Below are 23,139 nucleotides of genomic sequence, written 5' to 3'. Positions count from 1 at the left end.
CATATAATTACAGCTGTATCCAGCATTACAGCTCAGTCCTATTTATGGCTTTTAGTTGCAGTACCAAGAAAAGCCGCTACTTTACCTACATAACTGAATCTCGTAGATCAGGGGTCTTACCTTGAGAGCCACATTCTGCTATGAAAGTTGGTTGAGAGCCACATTGTAGTACAGTGTATATGGTCAGTGTACAGGTAACACACTGAGTCACCAGTGACGTCTGTATGTGAAGTCCTTCATCTTTGCTTTTCATCTTCATCCAGCACAGACAACCGTTACTTCTTCCAGCCAGGGATTGTCTGTGTAGGAAATAATGCAGTTATCTAGAGCTCCGCTTGCAGAACACAATACTTTTTTCCCCCAAATTCTAAACTACACCAGATGAAGAAAAAAAGGCAACAGTGTTGCTATACACAGTAAAAGGATCGCCTCCCCCATTTAAAACACTATCCTCAAAAAATAAAATAAATACCTCACTGCAGTAATAATATCCCCCATCCTGACCCCCGTGTGTCTCATTCTTTGCTCCAGCCATATGTTCTCCCATCCTGCCTCCATGTGATATCCCATCCTGTCCAATCTGTCCCATGATCTTGCCCCACCTGTCCCATGATCCTGCCCCATCTGTCCCATGATCCTGCCCCATCTGCCCCATGATCCTGCCCCATCTGTTCCATGATCCTGCCTCATGATCCTGACCCATGATCCTGCCCCATCTGTCTCCATTATATCCATCCTGCCCCATGATCCTGCACCATGTGTCTCCATCCTGCCCCATGATCCTGCCCCATCTGTCTCCATCCTGCACCATCTGTCTCCATCCTGCCCCATATTCCTGCACCATGTGTCTCCATCCTGTGCGTGTCATGATTAAGGGAGCTTATTCTCCAGAAACGCGTTGAGATTCTTACCCATATGGTTTGTGCTGAAGTCTATATCCTCCATGTTTAAAGTTTGTGAATAAAGAAAACTCTTTTTTGCGGATTCGATGAAGCTGGACATTCTCTTCTTTTTTGGTCTCCATCCTGCCCCATGATCCTGCCCCATCTGTCTCCATCCTGCCCCATGATCCTGCCCCATCTGTGTCCATTGTATCCATCCTACCTCATGATTCTGCACCATCTGTCTCCACCCTGCCCCATGATCCTGCACCATCTGTCTCCATCCTGCCCCATGTTCCTCCACCATCTGTCTCCATCCTGCCCCATCTGTCTTCATCCTGCACCATGTCTCCATCCTGCTCCGTGTCTCCAATCCTGCCCCCTGTGTCCATTCTGCCCCGTCTCCATTCTGCCCATTTCTCCCATCCTCACACCGTGTCTCCATTCTGCCCCTTGTCTCCATTCTGCCCCTTGTCTCCATTCTGTCCCCTTATCTCCATTCTGCCCCTTGTCTCCATTCTGCCCCTTGTTTCAATTCTGCCCTGTGTCTCCATTCTGCCCCTTTTCTCCATTCTGCCCTTCGTGTCTCCATGATGCCCCATGTCTACAATCCTGCCCCGTGTCTCCCATCCTGCCCTGTGTCTCCCATCCTGACCCTGTGTCTCCCATCCTGCCTCTGTGTCTCCATTCTGCCACTTGTCATCATTCTGCCCCCATGTCTCCCATCCTGCCCACTTGTCTCCATTCTGCCCCCTTGTCTGCCATCCTGCACCCGTGTCTCTATTATGCACCGGGCAGGATGGAGACACATGGATGGAGACACATGGTCCATGTGTCTTCATCCTGTCAGTGAAACATATTGCTTTAAAAAAAAAACAAAAAAAACAAACAACAACTTTCTTTGTACCTTGCCATGCTCCTGCTGCACAGCCCCCATAGAATGTAATGCAGCACAGCCCCCATAGAATGTAATGCAGCACAGCCCCCATAGAATGTAATGCAGCACAGCGCCGATAGAATGTAATACAGCACAGCCCCCATAGAATGTAATACAGCACAGCCACCATAGAATGTAATGCAGCACAGCCCCCATAGAATGTAATGCAGCACAGCGCCCATAGAATGTAATACAGCACAGCCCCCATAGAATGCAATACAGCACAGCCACCATAGAATGTAATGCAGCCAGCCCCCATAGAATGTAATGCAGCACAGCGCCCATAGAATGTAATACAGCACAGCCACCATAGAATGTAATGCAGCACAGCCCCCATCGAATGTAATGCAGCACAGCTCCGATAGAATGTAATACAGCACAGCCCCCATAGAATGTAATACAGCACAGCCCCCATAGAATGTAATGCAGGCAGCCACCCATTGAATGTAATGCAGCCCCCAATAGCCCCACAATCCAGTTATCACTCAGTGATATATTTTAAAGAAAAAAAAACCCTCACCTCGTGCCCAGCGCTGCTCCTGGCTCCGGTCTCAGCAGCTGCAGTCTGCCCGGTCACACAGCAGGTGCGTGATGACGTCATTTTAATGCGGTGTTCACTGAAGGTATTAACTAGTGGGACAGTTTTATAGAGTGAGTTGTTATGGACACGATGATACAAAATATGTGTACTTTTATTGTTTTTTTTTTTACATAAATAAATGTATTTATTGGAAAAATATTTATTTTCTTTATTTAGGGATTTAAAAAAATTTTTTTTACACTTTATAATATTTTTTCTAACTTTATTACATTGTCCCTGTATGGAACATTACTATAAAACTTCAGATCACTGATTTGACACCTCTCTGCAATGCAGAGTATCACTTCAGCGATCTGACAGGCAGGGAAAGAGGCATGGGAACACATGGGCTACTTGCACAGTGAACAAGTCTGTATGATCATGTTCACACACCACCAAGAAACCTGAAGACACAAAAGAGAATGGTAAAACCAAAAACACTCAGTTTGAAAAAATGTTTGCAGTAATCCGCAAGTGCTAGTAAAAGATGTAAATAACAGGGTATTTGGTTGATACGTTTTTTGCAAAAAATGTATACTAAGCTGCTTAGAGCAGCTTAGTATACATTTTTTGCAAAAAACGTATCAACCAAATACCCTGTTATTTACATCTTTTACTAGCACTTGCGGATTACTGCAAACATTTTTTCAAACTGAGTGTTTTTGGTTTTACCATTCTCTTTTGTGTCTTCAGGGAAAGAGGCATGCCTGCACCTGCTCTCAGCAGGCGCTCACAAGCCACCGCCCTGCAGGACACGGAAGAACCCTGGGGCCACTTTGGGGCCTGGGGTTTCCATGGAGACCATCAGAACAATGTGATCGCAACTCCCTGCGTGATGCTTCTCTATGCTGCTGTCACTGCTGACAGAGGCATCAGAGAGGTTAAATGCTCACGATCATGGGCATTTCTGCAGGGTGTCAGCTGTCACATACAGCTGATACCCGCATATGATCACCGTGGCACTCAGCATGAGACCGCGGTGATTCGCGGCGTTGTACTTGTACTGCTCTGGGCACAAATGCACCTCCTGCAGAGCAGTACTAGTACAGTGAAGTTCACGAAGGGGATAAACAAGGGCCTCTGACCATTGCCTGAGCACTTGGTATGTATGGAAAAGTATAGTCTGCTATGCTATTCCATGGTTTATTTTTTGAAAGAAAAGTGGAGACACAAAGTGCAAATAGGGTCTTATCCCACAAAACATATAAAGGAATCACCAAGAAAGTTGCTCACCTGGTGAAACTGAAAGCAAGCTTGTAAGGATTTCAGCAGGTCCACAGGTCGGTCACCAACCATGTGAAGCAATATACTAGGTAGGAGATGTGGATTAAATCCACGCTGCCATGATAATAAGGTTCCAGTTGATAGTAGAATTAAACAGTGGTTTATTCAACGTGTTTCATGGCTCCAATGGCCCCTTCTTCAGGATCCACCACATACAACATACAGAGACAGTGTGCTTACACTGTTTAAATATATGCTGGGTTCAAAAAACGGAGCCAAACAATCAAATGATGTATAATGTCAAAGTTCATAGTTGACAGACGGTTAACAAATCTTTATCATCAAAGAATTTATCACATATATTAAAGATTAATCTCTTAATCAGAAATCCATTTTGTTATTTACAGAACCTTGGGAGATATACTGTCTGGCTCAGTAGCCAGAGTTCTCCGCAGCCGACTCTGTTGCTTGAACACTCTGCTTTGCAGGTTCTTGACTAAATTCTTTCAGCTCAAGTCCATTTATATACATTTTTTATTTTGTATTCATTTTCCATCTTTTCTTTTTATCCCAAGGTTCTGTAAATAAAAAAATGGATTTGTGATTAGGAGAGTAATCTTTAATATCTAATATATAAAGCTGAATGTGTGTGTGTGTGTGTGTGTGTATGTCCGGGATTGGCATCTGCACCGTCGCAGCTACAGCCACAAAATTTTGCACAGTCACATGTCTGGAACCCGAGAGCGTCATAGGCTATATTGTGAGGTGAAATTTTAACCCCGCGCGTTCCAATTCACCAAACAATTTTACCCCTATCTACATAATGGGAAAAAAGTGAAAGAAAAAGTGTTGGAGGCAAATTGACAGCTGCCAGATGTGAACAAGGGGGATTTAAAGAGTGAGAGTGATGGAGCCTAAGAGTATATACCGTACAGTTGCTAAGGTGGGGCCCCGACATGGGATACTCACCACACATGGGGATATGAACACACACACAAAATGAGCCACAACTACCACATGCTTGAACACATATACCACCCTCAGCACACATTTCACCACACATACACCATCCTTGCCACATAAAAGTCGCAACACAAAAGTAGCCGCTCAAAACTCGCCACACGCAAAACTCACCACATGCAAAACTAGGCTCACGCAAAACTCACCTCATGGAAAACTCGCCACACGCAAAACTTGCACACGTGGAAAAATTGCCACATGCCCTAAAGTTGCAACACATGCAAAAGTTGCCTCACACAAAACTTGCACATACTCAAAACGCACCACACATAAAACTCGCCACGCGCAAAACTCCCCATGCGCAAATCTTGCTGCACACAACTTGCTACACTAACCTGTCACATGCAACTCGACACAAAAAGTTGCTACACGCATGTCACCACACAAAACTCAACACACACACCTTGACACATGAAACTCGCCCTAAAACACACACAAGTCTGGTATTATCCTTCAAAAATTAAAATCTGATTAATAAGCAGACAAACTTCAAGAGCAACAACTGTACCATATAGGAAATACAGCAGCTGTCAGTCACATGACCCGTCTATTATGTGTATGTGTAAGCTAATTTACACTGCCAGGGGGGAGGGCTTCCTGTTGGCTGGGGATTTATCAGACTGCCAATTTAGCTTACAAATACTGAGGTAAAAATACTGAGCAAATAACGTGTGAACGAGGTATAATACAGGAGAAGATGACACACAGGTATATACTGTATACAGGGGAGATAACACACACATATATACTATATACAGGGGAGATGACACACATATATAATTTATACAGGGGAGATGACACACAGGTATATACTATATACAGGAGGAGATGACATACAGGTATATACTATATACAGGAGGAGATGACATACCGGTACATACTATATACAGGAGGAGATGACACACAGGTATATAATATATAAAGGGGAGATGACACGTATATACTATATACAGGAGGAGATGACACACAGATATATACTATATACAGGAGCAGATGACACACAGGTATATACTATATAAAGGAGGAAATGACACACAGGTATATACTATATACAGGAGGAGATGACACACAGGTATATACTATATACAGGAGGAGATGACTTACTGGTACATACTATATACAGGAGGAGATGACATACAGGTATATACTATATACAGGAGGAGATGACACATAGGTATATAGAGGAGGAGATGACATACAGCAGGTATATACTATATACAGGGGAGATGACATACAGGTATATAATATATACAGAAGAGATGACATACAGGTATATAGTATATATATTAGATGACACATAGGTATATGCAATATACAGGAGGAGATGACATACAGCAGGTATATACTATTTACAGGGGAGATGACATACAGGTATATACTATATACAGGAGATGACATACAGGTGTATACTATATATAAGGGAGATGACAAACATTTATATACTGAGGGGAAAATGAGAGGTGTGAGGTGAAAATGAGGGGTGTGAGGTGAAAATGAAAAGGTGTGAGTGCAAAATGAGAGGAGTGAGGGAAAATAGTGGAGTGATCGGAAAATGACAGATGTAAGGTCGAAATGACAAGTGTTAGGGGGGAATGAGAGGAGTGAGGGGGAAAATAAGAGGAGTGAGGGGGAAAATGAGAGTTGTGAGGGAGAAAATGAGAGCTGTGAGGGGGAAAATGAGAGGCGTGATGGGAAAATAAGAGAAGTGAGGTGCTATAACTAACCACAGATATTTACTATGCCCAGGCAACGCCGGGCTCTTCAGCTAGTATATGATAAATTCTTTGATGATAAAGATTTGTTAACCATCTGTCAACTATGAACTTTGACATTATATGTCATTTGATGGTTTGGTGCCGTTTTTTCAACCCAGCATATATTTAAACAGTGTAAGCACACTGTCTCTGTATGTTGTATGTGGGTCTCCTGAAGAAGGGGCCATTGGAGCCTTGAAACGCGTTGAATAAACCACTGTTTAATTCTACTATCAACTGGAACCTTATTATTATGGCAGCGCGGATTTAATCCACATTTCCTACCTAGTATTTGGTTTATATTTTGCAATCTACCTATGTGTATTGGATGATTGAGTCCAAATTCACACACCTTTGGCCTCCTTTATAATAGTGGATTCTTATGCCTATGCCTATTCCTATGCCTCTATTTACGTGTGCATAGGAATTCAAATAAACAACAAAAAAAAATATTTTTTTAGTTCAATTGACCTCTCTACATGGGTATACTGCAAATAATGGAATAGCATAACATGTTCATATATACTGTACCAAGTGATCAGGCATTGGTCAAGGCCTCTGCGCTGTTTAATATATACATTAAAATGTTATATATACATGTCAGCATAGTCCAAGAGGTGATTTAATGCATAAGTTGATGGATACCTACTATTTAATTCAGTGTATTACAGCTGGGTACCAAATCCAAGAGAAAAATAATATAGAATAGCAATTGGATAAAACGTAACCTTTATTAGGTCTTGCATATAAAATCTGAAAATCAAATAAACCAGAACAATGGGGAAGAGAAACCAAGTGCCAATGTGACCCTCACCAAACACAGAATAGGGAAAACAAATATATACAAAAAATGACAAAGTCACATTCGCCTATATGGAAATAGGGTAGACAAACCATTAAGGCTATTGGCAACCCTCAGTAACTGCAAGCAGTGGTGCTCATATATAGCCAATAAAGTTAGGTCTGTATGTATGACTTGGATCATAGAGCTAAGATAACCCAAAGTACTTTCTTAATATGTCATGAGTATGCTCTATATAGATCCAATGCCGCTAGATATAGGTCCTGTATACTATATATAATGATGATTGTCTCATTAATATACCATTAATAACAGAGCACATCAGCCAAAACAAACACGAAGGCTACAATGTGACCTAGAGCATGTACCAAGCTCATTCAAAGCGGCAGTGAGACACACACTGTGCGTCATATGTGACTGTCAAATAACATGGCAGCGTATAGGAGGCATGTGAGCAAAAAATGACCATACAAAGTGTTTAGAAAACCAACCTCAGAACGGGACCATGCTGCCCCATGAAACCGATCATGAGCATCCCTCTGTGTGTATCAATACACTTCTGGTTCTTATGGAGAAATAACCTTTGTTGTCAGACACATTAGTGTCAATCTCCATATAGCTCAAAATGATGGAAGGATCTCACCCAATGTTGGAGAGCCTGATCCTAACTCTCAAAGGGTGAGACTGCCTCCGCTAGACCGTAGCGTCTCCCGACGCGTTTCGTCCAGATGGACTCATCAGGGGAGTATAAAGACCTGTAGCTGCTGCTTACCGAGCTCCCCGCTACTGTGCCATACAAATACTCCAAGCGTGTAAACGCGCCCAGGAGACCCCGCCCCTGGCGTGTGACGCGCTTCCCATGCTTCGTTCCATACTTCCGGTGTTACGGAGCTCCACAAAGCAGACAGCGCCGGGCGCCATGGAGACGGAACGCCAAACCGTTCCCCTCCTTTTATTGTCTCCCCAAGATACATAAGGGTACAACCCCCTAAAAGGGAGACCGATAGTCTCAGGCAACAACAGCCTTACAGAGAGACTTGGAATATATGTGGACAAAATCTTAAAACCCTTTGTGATTGCTTTGAACTCCTATGTGCGAGACACCACCGATCTTTTGGGCAAACTAGATGGTATCTATCTGGAAGATGATATGATACTAGCCAGCATAGATGTGGAAGCGTTATACTCTTCGATACCGCATGACAAAGGTCTGTTGCTGTGAACCATTACCTTGGCACAAGGGGTACACAATATGATAGACATAACAAGTTTGTATTGCAGGCCCTGGAGTTCTGTCTCACCAAGAATGTGTTCTTGTTCGACCGTAAGTGCTTCCACCAGCTCAGGGGCACCGCGATGGGGAGCCCTTGTGCACCTTCGTATGCAAATCTGCTCCTGGGCTGGTGGGAGGAAACAGTGGTGTTTGGAGAACATGCCTCCGGTCCAGATGAGAGGATAATATTATGGTTAAGTTACATTGATGATGTGCTGGTCATCTGGAGGGGGTGCCTTGATGATTTTGGTATATTCGTAAAGGGTTTGAACAAGAACAACATTGGCCTACATTTTACTTACGAGGCCAGTCCAACAAAATTGGCTTTCCTGGACATCTGTATTGAAAGAGGCAGGAACGGTGCTATTTCCACTAAAACACATAGGAAAGATACAGCTACCAATTCCCTCCTTCGGTGGGAAAGTAATCACCCGGCCCCACTTAAAAGAGGGATTCCCAAAGGCCAATATTTGAGAATTCGGAGGAATTGCTCTGATTCGGTCTCTTTTCATGAACAGGCCAAGGATCTTCGAGGCAGATTTTTGAATAGGGGTTACCCCGAGGGAGTTTTAAAAAAAGCCTACAATGGCACCATTGCAAAAGACAGGAAAGATCTCTTAACAACTAGAGTAAAATCGGATAATGATACGACTATTCGTTTTATCACGAGGTATTGTAATGGGGCAAGCGACATCAGGGACATTTTTCAAAAACATTGGCCAATCCTCCTAATGGATAAGGACATCAGGGAACATGTAGCCCCATATCCGCAAATTACCTACAGCAAAGGAAAATCTTTGGGGGATAGGTTGGTTCACAGCCATTACGACCCAAAAAGTAATTTGGTTCCATACTTTGGCCATACTATAGGCTGTTTTAGATGTGGCACTGTGAAGGCTGCAGCGCTGCTAGTCAGATCAGTGATCTGACAGAGTGCTGTGCACACTGTCAGATCACTGATCTGTGATGTCCCCCCCTGGGACAATGTAAAAAAGTAAAAAAAAATTTTTCAAAATGTGTAAAAAAAAATAAAAAAAAATATTCGTAAATAATGAAAAAAAAATAAAAATATTATTCCCCTAAATATATTTCTTTATCTAAATAAAAAAAAAAAACAATAAAAGTACACATATTTAGTATCGCCGCGTCCGTAACGACCCGACCTATAAAACTGGCCCACTAGTTAACCCCTTCAGTAAACACCGTCAGAAAAAAAAAACGAGGCAAAAAACAACGCTTTATTATCATACCGCCGAGCACAAAGTGGAATAACACGCGATCAATAAGACAGATATAAATAACCATGATACCTCTGAAAGCGTCATCTTGTCCCGCAAAAAACGAGCCGCCATACAGCATCATCAGCAAAAAAAAAAAAAAGTTATAGTCCTGAGAATAAAGCGATGCAAAAATAATTATTTTTTCTATAAAATAGTTTTTATCGTATAAAAGCGCCAAAACATAAAAAAAGATATAAATGAGGTGTCGCTGTAATCGTACTGACCCGAAGAATAAAACTGCTTTATCAATTTTACCAAACGCGGAACGGTATAAACGCCTCCCCCAAAAGAAATTCATGAATAGCTGGTTTTTGGTCATTCTGCCTCGCAAAAATCGGAATAAAAAGCGATCAAAAAATGTAACGTGCTCGAAAATGTTACCAATAAAAACGTCAACTTGTCCCGCAAAAAACAAGACCTCACATGACTCTGTGAACCAAAATATGGAAAAATTGTAGCTCTCAAAATGTGGTAACGCAAAAAATATTTTTTGCAATAAAAAGCGTCTTTCAGTGTGTGACGGCTGACAATCATAAAAATCCGCTAAAAAACCCGCTATAAAAGTAAATCAAACCCCCCTTCATCACCCCCTTAGTTAGGGAAAAATAAAAAAAATGTATTTATTTCCATTTTTCCATTAGGGTTAGGGCTAGGGTTAGGGTTTGGGCTAGGGCTTGGGCTAGGGCTAGGGCTAGGGCTAGGGTTAGGGCTAGGGTTAGGGCTAGGGCTAGGGTTAGGGCTAGGGTTAGGGTTAGGGTTAGGGCTAGGGTTAGGGCTAGGGTTAGGGCTAGGGTTAGGGCTAGGGTTAAGGCTACAGTTAGGGTTGGGGCTAAAGTTAGGGTTAGGGCTATGGTTAGGGCTAGGGTTAGGGCTACAGTTTGGGTTGGGGCTAAAGTTAGGGTTGAGGCTAGGGTTCAGGCTACAGTTAGGGTTGGGGCTAAAGTTACGGTTAGGGTTTAGATTACATTTACAGTTGGGATTAGGGTTAGGTGTGTGTCAGGGTTAGAGGTGTGGTTAGGGTTACCGTTGGGATTAGGGTTAGGGGTGTGTTTGGATTAGGGTTTCAGTTATAATTGGGGGGTTTCCACTGTTTAGGCACATCAGGGGCTCTCCAAACGCGACATGGCGTCCGATCTCAATTCCAGCCAATTCTGCGTTGAAAAAGTAAAACAGTGCTCCTTCCCTTCCGAGCTCTGCCGTGTGCCCAAACAGGGGTTTACCCCAACATATGGGGTATCAGCGTACTCAGGACAAATAGGACAACAACTTTTGGGGTCCAATTTCTCCTGTTACCCTTGGGAAAATACAAAACTGGGGGCTAAAAAATAATTTTTGTGGGAAAAAAAATGATTTTTTATTTTCACGGCTCTGCGTTATAAACTGTAGTGAAACACTTGGGGGTTCAAAGTTCTCACAACACATCTAGATAAGTTCCATGGGGGTCTAGTTTCCAATATGGGGTCACTTGTGGGGGATTTCTACTGTTTAGGTACATTAGGGGTTCTGCAAACGCAATGTGACGCCTGCAGACCATTCCATCTAAGTCTGCATTCCAAATGGCACTCCTTCCCTTCCGAGCCCTCCCATGCGCCCAAACGGTGGTTCCCCCCAACATATGGGGTATCAGCGTACTCAGGACAAATTGGACAACAACTTTTGGGGTCAAATTTCTCCTCTTACCCTCGGGAAAATACAAAACTGGGGGCTAAAAAATAATTTTGGGGGGAAAGATTTTTTTTTTCAATTTTCAAGGCTCTGCGTTACAAACTGTAGTGAAACACTTGGGGGTTCAAAGCTCTCACAACACATCTAGATGAGTTCCTTAGGGGGTCTAGTTTCCAAAATGGTGTCACTTGTGGGGGGTTTCTACTGTTTCGGTACATTAGGGGCTCTGCAAATGCAATGTGACACCTGCAGACCATTCCATCTAAGCCTGTATTCCAAATGGAGCTCCTTCCCTTCCGAGCCCTCCCATGCGCCCAAACAGTGGTTCCCCCCCCACATATGGGGTATCAGCGCACTCAGAACAAATTGGACAACAAATTTTAGGGTCCAATTTCTCCTGTTACCCTCGGGAAAATACAAAACTGGGGGCTAAAAAATAATTTTTGTGGGAAAAAATTTTTGTTTTATTTTTACGGCTCTCCATTATAAACTTCTGTGAAGCCCTTGGTGGGTCAAAGTGCTCACCACACATGTAGATAAGTTCCTTAGGGGGTCTACTTTCCAAAATGGTGTCACTTGTGGGGGGTTTCTACTGTTTAGGTACATTAGGGGCTCTGCAAACGCAATGTGACACCTGCAGACCATTCCATCTAAGTCTGCATTCAAATGGCACTCCTTCCCTTCCGAACCCTCCCATGCGCCCAAACAGTGGTTCCCCCCACATATGGTGTATCATCGCACTCTGGACAAATTGGGCAACAAATTTTGGGGTCCACTTTCTCCTGTTACCCTCGGAAAAATACAAAACTGGGGGCTAAAAAAATAATTTTTGTGGGAAAAATTTTTTGTTTTGTTTTTACGGCTCTGCATTATAAACTTCTGTGAAGCACTTGGTGGGTCAAAGTGCTCACCACACATCTAGATAAGTTCCTTCGGGGGTCTACTTTCCAAAATGGTGTCACTTGTGGGGGTTTCAATGTTTAGGCACATCAGTGGCTCTCCAAACGCAACATGGCGTCCCATCTCAATTCCTGTCAATTTTGCATTGAAAAGTCAAACGGCGCTCCTTCCCTTCCGAGCTCTCCCATCCGCCCAAACAGTGGTTTACCCCCACATATGGGGTATCAGCGTACTCAGGACAAATTGTACAACAACTTTTGGGGTCCAATTTCTTCTCTTACCCTTGGGAAAATAAAAAATTGGGGGCGGAAAGTTAATTTTTGTGAAAAAATATGATTTTTTATTTTTACGGTTCTACATTATAAACTTCTGTGAAGCACTTGGTGGGTCAAAGTGCTCACCACACATCTAGATAAGTTCCTTAAGGGGTCTACTTTCCAAAATGGTGTCACTTGTGGGGGGTTTCAATGTTTAGGCACATCAGGGGCTCTCCAAACGCAACATGGCGTCCCATCTCAATTCCTGTCAATTTTGCATTGAAAAGTCAAACGGCACTCCTTCCCTTCCGAGCTCTCCCATCCGCCCAAACAGTGGTTTACCCCCACATATGGGGTATCAGCGTACTCAGGACAAATTGTATAACAACTTTTGGGGTCCAATTTCTTCAATTACCATTGGGAAAATAAAAAATTGGGGGCGGAAAGTTAATTTTTGTGAAAAAATATGATTTTTTATTTTTACGGTTCTACATTATAAACTTCTGTGAAGCACTTGGTGGGTCAAAGTGCTCATCACACATCTAGATAAGTTCCTTAAGGGGTCTACTTTCCAAAATGGTGTCACTTGTGGGGGGTTTCAATGTTTAGGCACATCAGGGGCTCTCCAAACCAAACATGGCGTCCCATCTCAATTCCAGTCAAGTTTGCATTGAAAAGTCAAATGGCGCTCCTTCGCTTCCGAGCTCTGTCATGCGCCCAAACAGTGGTTTACCCCCACATGTGGGGTATTGTCGTGCTCAGGACAAATTGTACAACAATGTTTGCTGTCTATTTTCTCCTGTTACCCTTGGTAAAATTAAACAAATTGGAGCTGAATTAAATTTTTTGTGAAAAAAAGTTAAATGTTCATTTTTATTTAACCATTCAAAAAATTCCTGTGAAGCACCAGAAGGGTTAATAAACTTCTTGAATATGGTTTTGAGCACATTGAGGGGTGTAGTTTTTAGAATGGTGTCACACTTGGGAATTTTCTATCATATAGACCCCTCAAAATTACTTCAAATGAGATGTAGTCCCTAAAATAAAATGGTGTTGTAGAAATGAGAAATTGCTGGTCAACTTTTAACCCTTATAACTCCCTAACAAAAAAAAATTTGGGTTCCAAAATTGTGCTGATGTAAAGTAGACATGTGGGAAATTTTACTTATTAAGTATTTTGTGTGACATATCTCTGTGATTTAATTGCATAAAAATTCAAATTTGAAAAATTGCGAAATTTTCAAAATTTTCGCCATATTTCTGTTTTTTTCACAAATAAACGCAGGTAATATCAAAGAAATTTTACCATTGTCATGAAGTACAATATGTCACGAGAAAACAATGTCAGAATCACTGGGATCCGTTGAAGCGTTCTAGAGTTATAACCTCACAAGGGGACAGTGGTCAGAATTGTAAAAATTGGCCCGGTCATTAACGTGCAAACCACCCTTGGGGGTAAAGGGGTAAATGGTTTGTCTACCCTATTTCCATATAGGGGAATGTGACTGTCATTTTTTGTATATATTTGTTTTCCCTATTCTGTGTTTGGTGAGGGTCACATTGGCACTTGGTTTCTCTTCCCCATTGTTCTGGTTTATTTGATTTTCAGATTTTTTATGCAAGACCTAATAAAGGTTACGTTTTATCCAATTGCTATTCTACTATTTAATTCAGTTGAAAGCTTACAGAAGCATAAAACGATTATTCTGGTAATAATAATTTTTTAGATCATTAGTTTTAGTATTACAAATGAAGCTTGTATTGGTCCTAGCTCCTTTTATTTAAGACCTACGGATAGGTCACATAATATCAAAAAGGTTGTCCTGCTATACGGCTATGTTTCCACGATCTTGAATGGCAGAGCTTTGGACGCAGCAGACACACACCCCGTCCAAAGTGCTGCCGGCTTTTGTATGCGCAGTGATTCCGCATGTGTTCATTGAACACATGCAGAATTAAGGAATCCTATACATAGAACGGTGCTATTTATCTTGCAGAGACTGAGCGTCTCCGCAAGATAAATAGACATGCTGCGGTCTACAAAGACGCGCCGCATGTTCATATACGCAGGTTTGCCACCTGCGTCTTTGAACGCATAGTGGATATGGGATTTCATAAAAAACCCCTCCACTATGCTGTAACGTCTGGATGTGGCGGATAGGACGCTGCGGTTGTACACAGCATCCAAGCCGCAGCAAATACGCCATGTGGAAACATGCCCTTACAATATGAACAAAATAAATATATATATATAATATATAATATAATGCTGGGAGCGTCACTCTGTCCGAAGCCTTTATAGACTTCGCAGGCGCGACGCTCCTAGCGTTACATTATAGCCAGTGTCAGAAAAAAAAAAATAATGGCGCCGGAAAGCGCAGACTGCCGGGAGCAGGGGGACATTTATGATCCGTAACCCGGACGTGGGGACACCGTGGACATGATTTCGCCCTGATGATGCTGTGGCAGTTCATGCCACAGCAATTTGTTACTTACACAACCTGATTCCTTTCCGCCGCTATTTTCTTGGTCCTGCTGCCGGAATCGGCGCCTGCGCAGTCCGCGCTTTCCGGCGCCATTTTCTTGAAGAAACACTGTAGTGTGTCTTCAAGAAAATGGTGCCGGAAAGCGCAGGCGCCGATTCTGGCAGCAGGAGTACCAAGAAAATGGTGGCGGAAAGGAATCAGGTAGCGTGTGCACAGGATCCGCACATGACAGAACGGGGGTGCAGGATGGGAGCAGCACATGACAGGATGGGGATGCAGGATGGAGCAGCACATGACAGGATGGGGACGCAGGATGGAGCAGCTCATGACAGGATGGGGATGCAGGATGGAGCAGCACATGACAGGATGGGGACGCAGGATGGAGCAGCTCATGACAGCATGGGGACGCAGGATGGAGCAGCACATGACAGGATGGGGAAGCAGGATGGAGCAGCTCATGACAGGATGGGGATGCACGATGGAGCAGCACACGACAGGATGGGGACGCAGGATGGAGCAGCACATGACAGGATGGGGCGCAGGATGGAGCAGCACATGACAGGATGGGGACGCAGGATGGAGCAGCTCATGACAGGATGGGGACGCAGGATGGAGTAGCACATGACAGGATGGGGATGCAGGATGGAGCAGCTCATGACAGGATGGGGACGCAGGATGGAGCAGCACATGACAGGATGGGGACGCAGGATGGAGCAGCTCATGACAGGATGGGGACACAGGATGGAGCAGCACATGACAGGATGGGGACGCAGGATGGAGCAACACATGACAGGATGGGGACGCAGGATGGAGCAGCACATGACAGGATGGGGACGCAGGATGGAGCAGCACATGACAGGATGGGGACGCAGGATGGATCAGCACATGACAGGATGGGGGCGCAGGATGGAGCAGCACATGACAGGATGGGGATGCAGGATGGAGCAGCACATGACAGGATGGGGATGCAGGATGGAGCAGCTCATGACAGGATGGGGACGCAGGATGGAGCAACACATGACAGGATGGGGACGCAGGATGGAGCAGCACATGACAGGATGGGGATGCAGGATGGAGCAGCTCATGACAGGATGGGGACGCAGGATGGAGCAACACATGACAGGATGGGGACGCAGGATGGAGCAGCACATGACAGGATGGGGGCGCAGGATGGAGCAGCACATGAAAGGATGGGGACGCAGGATGGAGCAGCACATGACAGGATGGGGACGCAGGATGGAGCAGCACATGACAGGATGGGGGTGCAGGATGGAGCAGCTCATGACAGGATGGGGGCTCAGGATGGAGCAGCACATGACAGGATGGGGACGCAGGATGGAGCAGCTCATGACAGGATGGGGACGCAGGATGGAGCAGCACATGACAGGATGGGGACGCAGGATGGAGCAGCACATGACAGGATGGGGGCGCAGGATGGAGCAGCTCATGACAGGATGGGGACTCAGGATAGAGCAGCTCATGACAGGATGGGGACGCAGGATGGAGCAGCACATACCAGGATGGAGACCATATACCAATATAAATGCTCGCCACCCGGGCGTAGAACGGGTTCAATAGCTAGTATATATATAACTCATCCTGAAAATACATTAATCATAGTACACCCCTTGAATTGAAAAGTTAGGTTCCTTTGTACAATAGATGAGACGAGCATATGTCAAGTTGGCAAGCATATTTTACCTTTAATTTAAATCTGATCACATGGAAAAGCTATGGTATTTTTGACAACTGCTACAACTGTTCCTCTGCCAGCTCAGCAAGAGCCTTCAGGAACATGTCAGTGGAGAGGATAAAAGACTGCACAATTTGCATGTCTCAGTTAGGAGATACTGTGCTCGCTCTGCACTTTATTACTGCAAACATTTATTTGAGACAGTGACTGCTGACAAATTGGAGATAATTGGGTAGCTGTTAGTTTTATGTTAAATGGCTAATTTGGAAACATATTAGCAGCCCAACAAATCTTTTGAGCAAGCCTGGGGTGCGCATTATTGTGCAGACGTGTGCCTCAATGAGCTCCTTGCTATACACTGAAACTAATTGCAGCTTTCTATTTCCCATTACTATTACTGAAGCTAATCTCTTGGGTTTTAACTATGCATTCTAATAAACTATTAACATTCTTGCTTGGTAGTTCTAAAATAAAACTATATAAGTTTCCAGTTTAGTTCGCTACATGTTTTAATGCCTGAGACCTACAATGATGAAAAGGGGATCCAATAGGAGGAATAAAAATGAAATCTACTGCTCATAATACTGCAGTTCATGTTAGTTTACCGAAACATCCTATTCATTGATGCCCAAAACCTGTTTTTATTTTATCCCCTTCCCTAATCTTGTAAGAGTGAAGGTTGGCATGAGTTTCTAAACATTTATTTGTGTGGCACTTTTTCAGGGTTTTTTTAACCCATATTGTATTTATGTTGGTAAATCACTGACATGATGAGACAAACTTTAGTTTTTTTTTGTTTTGCAAATTGTGAGGAATAGGGATGGATGGACTGCTGAAAGTTCGGGTTCTGGTAAATGACCCAAACTTGTTAGAAAGTTCGGTTCGGGTACCAGAACAGTGCCCGAACTTCCATCAGATCCAGAACTCCATTGTAAATAATGGCTACTAGAACTGCTAAGTAAAAAAAAAATCTCTTTTTCTCTCCCTCTCTATTTTCATTCAGGATGGTCAAATAATCACTAATGGTTATAAAATTACACACACACAATTACTGTATTTTTCATATTATAAAAGGCACTTTTTCCCCCTCAAATTTGGGGGGAAAATGGGGGTGCATCTTATAATTCGAATAAACCCTACCGGCTACAGTTGAGCGGGCTCCAGGATCACTGCTGGTGGAGGCAAGAGTGCAGCAATTCTGCAGGCCGCAGGCTGGGAGGAGGGGGTGTTCAGAGGTGTGACGCTGTGTGTGTTCGGAGGTGTGGGGGCACCGCCAACATTTTGTGAAAGCCCGGAGACCCCACACTTCCAAGGTTCACATTGCGGTGGACTCTGGGAAAATGGCAACCTGGAGCGGCGCATGCGCAGTTGGAGATCTCGGCACCTCTGGCGGCCATTTTTCTGGAGTCCACTGCAATGTAAACCATTGATGTGTGAGGGCACTACCGAATCCTGGCAGCATCACACTTCCACTTTGAACACCCCTTCCTTCCAGCCTGGGGCCCGCAGCTTCCCCTTACTCCTGCCTCCGCCAGCACCGACTATGGGACCCTGCTCCACTGCAGCTGCCACCCCCTGTAAGCAATAAAACAAACGGATTATAAGAAGCACCACCATTTTACTAAAAAAAGTTTTTGTTTCCTATTTTTCTCCCCAAAATTTGGGGTGTGTCTTATAATCCGGTGCATCTTATAAACCACAAAATACAGTATATCCTTTGAAATACCACAGTTCTCACTTTTTAACAGTTATATACAGTGGGGAAAATAAGTATTTGATACACTGCTGCCTTTGCAAGTTTTCCCACCTATAAAGAATGGAGAGGTTTGTAATCTTTATTGCAGGTACAATTCAACTGTGAGAGACATAATCTTAAAATAATATTCAGAAAATCCCATTGTATGCTTTTTAAATAATTAATTTTCATTTTATTGCATGAAATAAGTACAGAGGTCTGACATTTCCTGTAGTTCTTGACCAAGTTTGCACATACTGCAGCAGGGATTTTGTCCCACTCCTCCATACAGATCTTCTCCAGAACTTTCAGGTTTCAGGGGTGTCGCTGGACAACACTAAGTTTCACCTACCCCCAAAGAGTTTCTATTGGGTTCAGGTCTGGAGACTGGCTAGGCCACTCTAGGACCTTGAAATGCTTATTGCTACAGAGACACTCCTCAGTTGTCCTGGCTGTGTGTTTTGGGTCATTGTCATGCTGGAAAACCCAGCCATGACCCATCTTCAATGCTCTTACTGATAGAAGGAGTTTATTGGCCAAAATCTTGCGATACATGATTCCATCCATCCTCCCTTTCAATACAGTGCAGTCATCCTGTCTGCTTTTCAGAAAATCACCCCCAAAGCATGATGTTTCCCCATCATGCTTCACAGTTGGGACAGTGTTCTTGGGGATGTACTCATCCTTCTTCTTCCTCCAAACATGTCGAGTGGTGTTGATACCAAGAAGTTCTATTTTGGTCTCATGTTATCACATGACCTTTTCCCATGCCTCCTTTGGATCATCCCAATGTCATTGGTGAGCTTCAAATGGATATGGACATCTGTTGGCATGAGCAGGGGGACCTTGTGTGCCTGCAGGATTTTAAACCATGACAGGGTGTTACTAACGGTAATGTTTGAGGATTGGGATGAAGGGGCCATGCATACCAGGATAGGGATAAAGGGGCCATGCATACCAAGATGCACAAAATGCCATCTTCTTAGGTGGCCAGTTTTTATATTTCTTATGTTGAGATAATAAAAGGTGATTTTTTTTTCCAACCAGACCATCAATTTATATATTGGAAATTTGCCACTAGAGGACCTCCTTCAACTTTGATACCTCAGCATTGGTGTTTAATGATCAATTCAATATGAAGATGGACTATATGTTTCTTATGGCCAAAGTGCATTCTATTAGCAATGCTAAATGCTGATAAGTAAAACCCTGGTTTTGCAACATGGCTTTTGAAAAATGTATTGTTTGATATTCCCATATACAAGTAGCCAAGTTTGACCTCTTCTAGTGATTCTCTCCATGTTGTCTCTGTTACATCTCTTACTCTGTACATTCCAATAACGCTTACCTCTCTATAATTGTTTTTACTCTCTATTTCCATTACCCATTTTGACTGACCTACACTCTGATATGTACATGTGTTCTAGATTCATAATATTCCTTTGCCTGTTACCCTGTAATGTGGTTTCCATTGTTCTGACTGAAAGGTGAGCAATAGGGTTGAGCGAAACGGATCGGACAAATTAAAAAATCGCCGACTTTCGGCAAAGTCGGGTTTCATGAAACCCAACCCGATCCTAGTGTGGGATCGGCCATGAGGTCGGCGATCTTTGCGCCAAAGTCGCATTTCGTATGACGCTTTCAGCGCCAATTTTCAGCCAATGAAGGAGGACACAGAGTGTGGGCAGCGTGATGACATAGGTCTCGGTCCCCAACATCTTAGAGAAGGGCATGACAGTGATTGGCTTGCTTTCTGTGGCATCACAGGGGCTATAAATGGGCGTGCACGCCGACCGCCATCTTACTTCTGCCGATCGTAGCATAGGGAGAGGTTGCCGCAGCTTCATCAGAAGAAGGGATATAGTTAGGGAGGGAAGATTAACCCCTGAAACTGCTTTTGCTGTAGCGATTTCCACTGTCCAACACCACCATTTGTTTGCAGGGACAGTGGAGGCTATATTTTTGTGCATCAGCTCTGTAGCTTATTAGGCTGCCTTATAAGGCTCCCTGATAGCTGCATTGCTGTTTGCACAACTGCTTTTTTAAAAGCAAAAATCCTGTTTCTCCATTCTGCACAGTTATCTTGTTTATTTGTCCACACTTTTGTATGCAGCAGTCCTTTTTATTGCTGCCATACTTTTCCTGAGATCATTGTAGGGAGATTGAAATTGTACTACAGTCCTTGTATTTTTTCATATATCTTCCAGCAACTTTCTGCCACTTAGATTGCGTTGTTTTATACACTGGGCCTGAGTTTTGGGTAAGTCTCCCCCCAAAAAAGGGGAGATTCAAATTTTCACAAAGTGGATCTACTGCAGTCCGGTTAGTTTGGTGTATGTCAGCCAGCCACTTTCTGCCACTTAGATTGCGTTGTTTTATACACTGGGCCTGAGTTTTGGGTCAGTCTCCCCCCAAAAAAGGGAGTTTTAAATTCTCACAAAGTGGATCTACAGCAGTCCTGTTAGTTTGGTGTATGTCAGCCAGCCACTTTCTGACTGTCATGCCCTCAGCCGCAGGTTCGGTCTCCGCTGTGCAGGGAGACCGGCGCCTATCACACAGCCTTACTCACCCTGTCCGTGGCTCCAGACGATCTGCGGCTTCTTTCTCTGCTAAGAACTTGCATCCTCTTAGCAGGTCTCCTGGAAATGCTCTTAGGAGCCGCGCCCTGCTTCCTGCACATACTTGAAACAGCAGGACACCTGTTCGCTATTAGGGCCGTCTGTGTTATGATGATCTGTGCATAAAAAGCACCCTCCCCTTTAGGGAGGTGCCTGGGCTATGTGTTCATTCTTTGGATTGTTTCCGCAGCTTCAGGCCACGCTCTGCTGTGCTCTGCACTTTACTTATGTCTCTATTTTCACAGAGTCCTCTTCTGGTGAATCCCATTCTGGACTTCTCTTGTCTCTCCGGTTCTCACTCCAGGTTGTCTTGCCTCTCCTCATGGAATCCTCCAGATCCTGCTACCAGTGGAAACTACCTTGCTGGATTTCATGGAGCTTCTGGGATTGTCCCCACCAGCTGGCCCAAGTATTCTACTGTGTTGCTAGTTTGTCCGTATGGGTCGTCCTCTGGTCCTGGATTCGTAGCATTCAGGCCACCTGGTGTTGTGACGGGGGAATCCCTGTATAGGGGTACACCTTGCCCGGTGCTCCACTACGTGGTACAGTGCTGTGATCCAGAGGTTCTTTCCCTCTGACACCTGTTTCCTTTTTGTTAATAAATATCTTTTTGTTTATGAGATCTACTCTCCTGTCTTTTGAGTATCGGGTATACAGCCGCCACTTCACCATCAGTGGTCTAGTGAGTCCACTTTACCTTGTCATACCCTGTGGGCGTAACACTGCCACTTAGATTGCATTGTTTAGTACACTGGGCCTGAGATTTGGGTCAGTCTCTCCCAAAAAAAGGGAGTTTCAAATTCTCACAAAGTGGATCTACTGCAGTCCTGTTAGTTTGGGGTATGTCAGCCAGCCACTTTCTGCCACTTAGATTGCGTTGTTTTATACACTGGGCCTGAGTTTTGGGTCAGTCTCCCCCCAAAAAAGGGAGTTTTAAATTCTCACAAAGTGGATCTACGGCAGTCCTGTTAGTTTGGTGTATGTCAGCCAGCCACTTTCTGCCTCTTACATTGCGTTGTTTTATACACTGGGCCTGAGTTTTGGGTCAGTCTCCCCAAAAAAGGGAGTTTCAAATTCTTACAAAGTGGATATACTGCATTCCTGTTAGTTTAGTGTATGTCAGCCAGCCACTTTTTGCCACTTACATTGCGTTGTTTTATACACTGGGCCTGAGTTTTGGGTCAGTCTCCCTCCAAAAAAGGGAGTTTCAAATTCTCACAAAGTGGATCTACTGCAGTCCTGTTGGTTTGGTGTATGTCAGCCAGCCACTTTTTGCCACTTACATTGCGTTGTTTTATACACTGGGCCTGAGTTTTGGGTCAGTCTCCCCAAAAAAGGGAGTTTCAAATTCTCACAAAGTGGATATACTGCATTCCTGTTAGTTTAGTGTATGTCAGCCAGCCACTTTTTGCCACTTACATTGCGTTGTTTTATACACTGGGCCTGAGTTTTGGGTCAGTCTCCCAAAAAAAAGGGAGATTCAAATTCTCAACAAGTTTATATACACCTTCTACCTTGTTTTACAGTACCATATAATGGTTGTTATTTTGGTTAGATTTTCCAAAAAATGAGGAAGTCTCGTGGAAGAGGCCGTGGGCGGTATTTGCGGGCTGGTACTGATGGTGGTGGTGGTAGTGCATCTGGTGGTAGTGGCAAAAGCACAATAGCACCTAAGGCTGGAGGTGTTGAGCCAGCGTCATCGTCTGGCTACATAAGGCCTCGAAGGCTCCCTTTTCTGGGAGTAGGAAAACGGCTTTTAAAGCCGGAGCAGCAGGAAAAAGTTTTGGCTTTCCTTTCTGACTCAGCCTCTAGCTCTTTCGCCTCCTCTTCAGAAAATTCCAAATATAAAAGCAGCGAGTCATCAGTGGATGCTGCCGGTCAGGAACAAGATGTTTCCTTGTGTCCTTCACCCAAACCAAAAGTGAAGGATGCGTCAGGCAACACTACAGGTTACTCCATGGAGCTCTTTACTAGGGTTGAGCGAAACGGGTCGAACATTTTCAAAAGTCGCCGACTTTTGGCTAAGTCGGGGTT

General features: G+C 43.9%; 1 long non-coding RNA gene across 4 annotated transcripts in view; it reads right to left on the bottom strand.

Moving 5' to 3' along the window:
• The window catches only part of LOC138676935 (uncharacterized), a 166,308-nt gene that overhangs the window by 41,202 nt on the left and 101,967 nt on the right, over positions 1-23,139 (bottom strand). For 2 of the 4 annotated variants that reach the window (XR_011320846.1, XR_011320845.1), the window contains exon 2: positions 2,339-2,448. The exons of the other annotated variants lie outside the window; for them this stretch is intronic. This is a non-coding gene — a long non-coding RNA (uncharacterized lncRNA). The remainder of the gene's footprint in view (positions 1-2,338; positions 2,449-23,139) is intronic. 4 annotated transcript variants of the gene reach the window in all.

This window comes from Ranitomeya imitator, chromosome 1 (assembly GCF_032444005.1).
Source record: "Ranitomeya imitator isolate aRanImi1 chromosome 1, aRanImi1.pri, whole genome shotgun sequence".
Classification (NCBI taxonomy): domain Eukaryota; kingdom Metazoa; phylum Chordata; class Amphibia; order Anura; family Dendrobatidae; genus Ranitomeya; species Ranitomeya imitator.
This window is presented reverse-complemented; position numbering and strand designations above follow the sequence as displayed.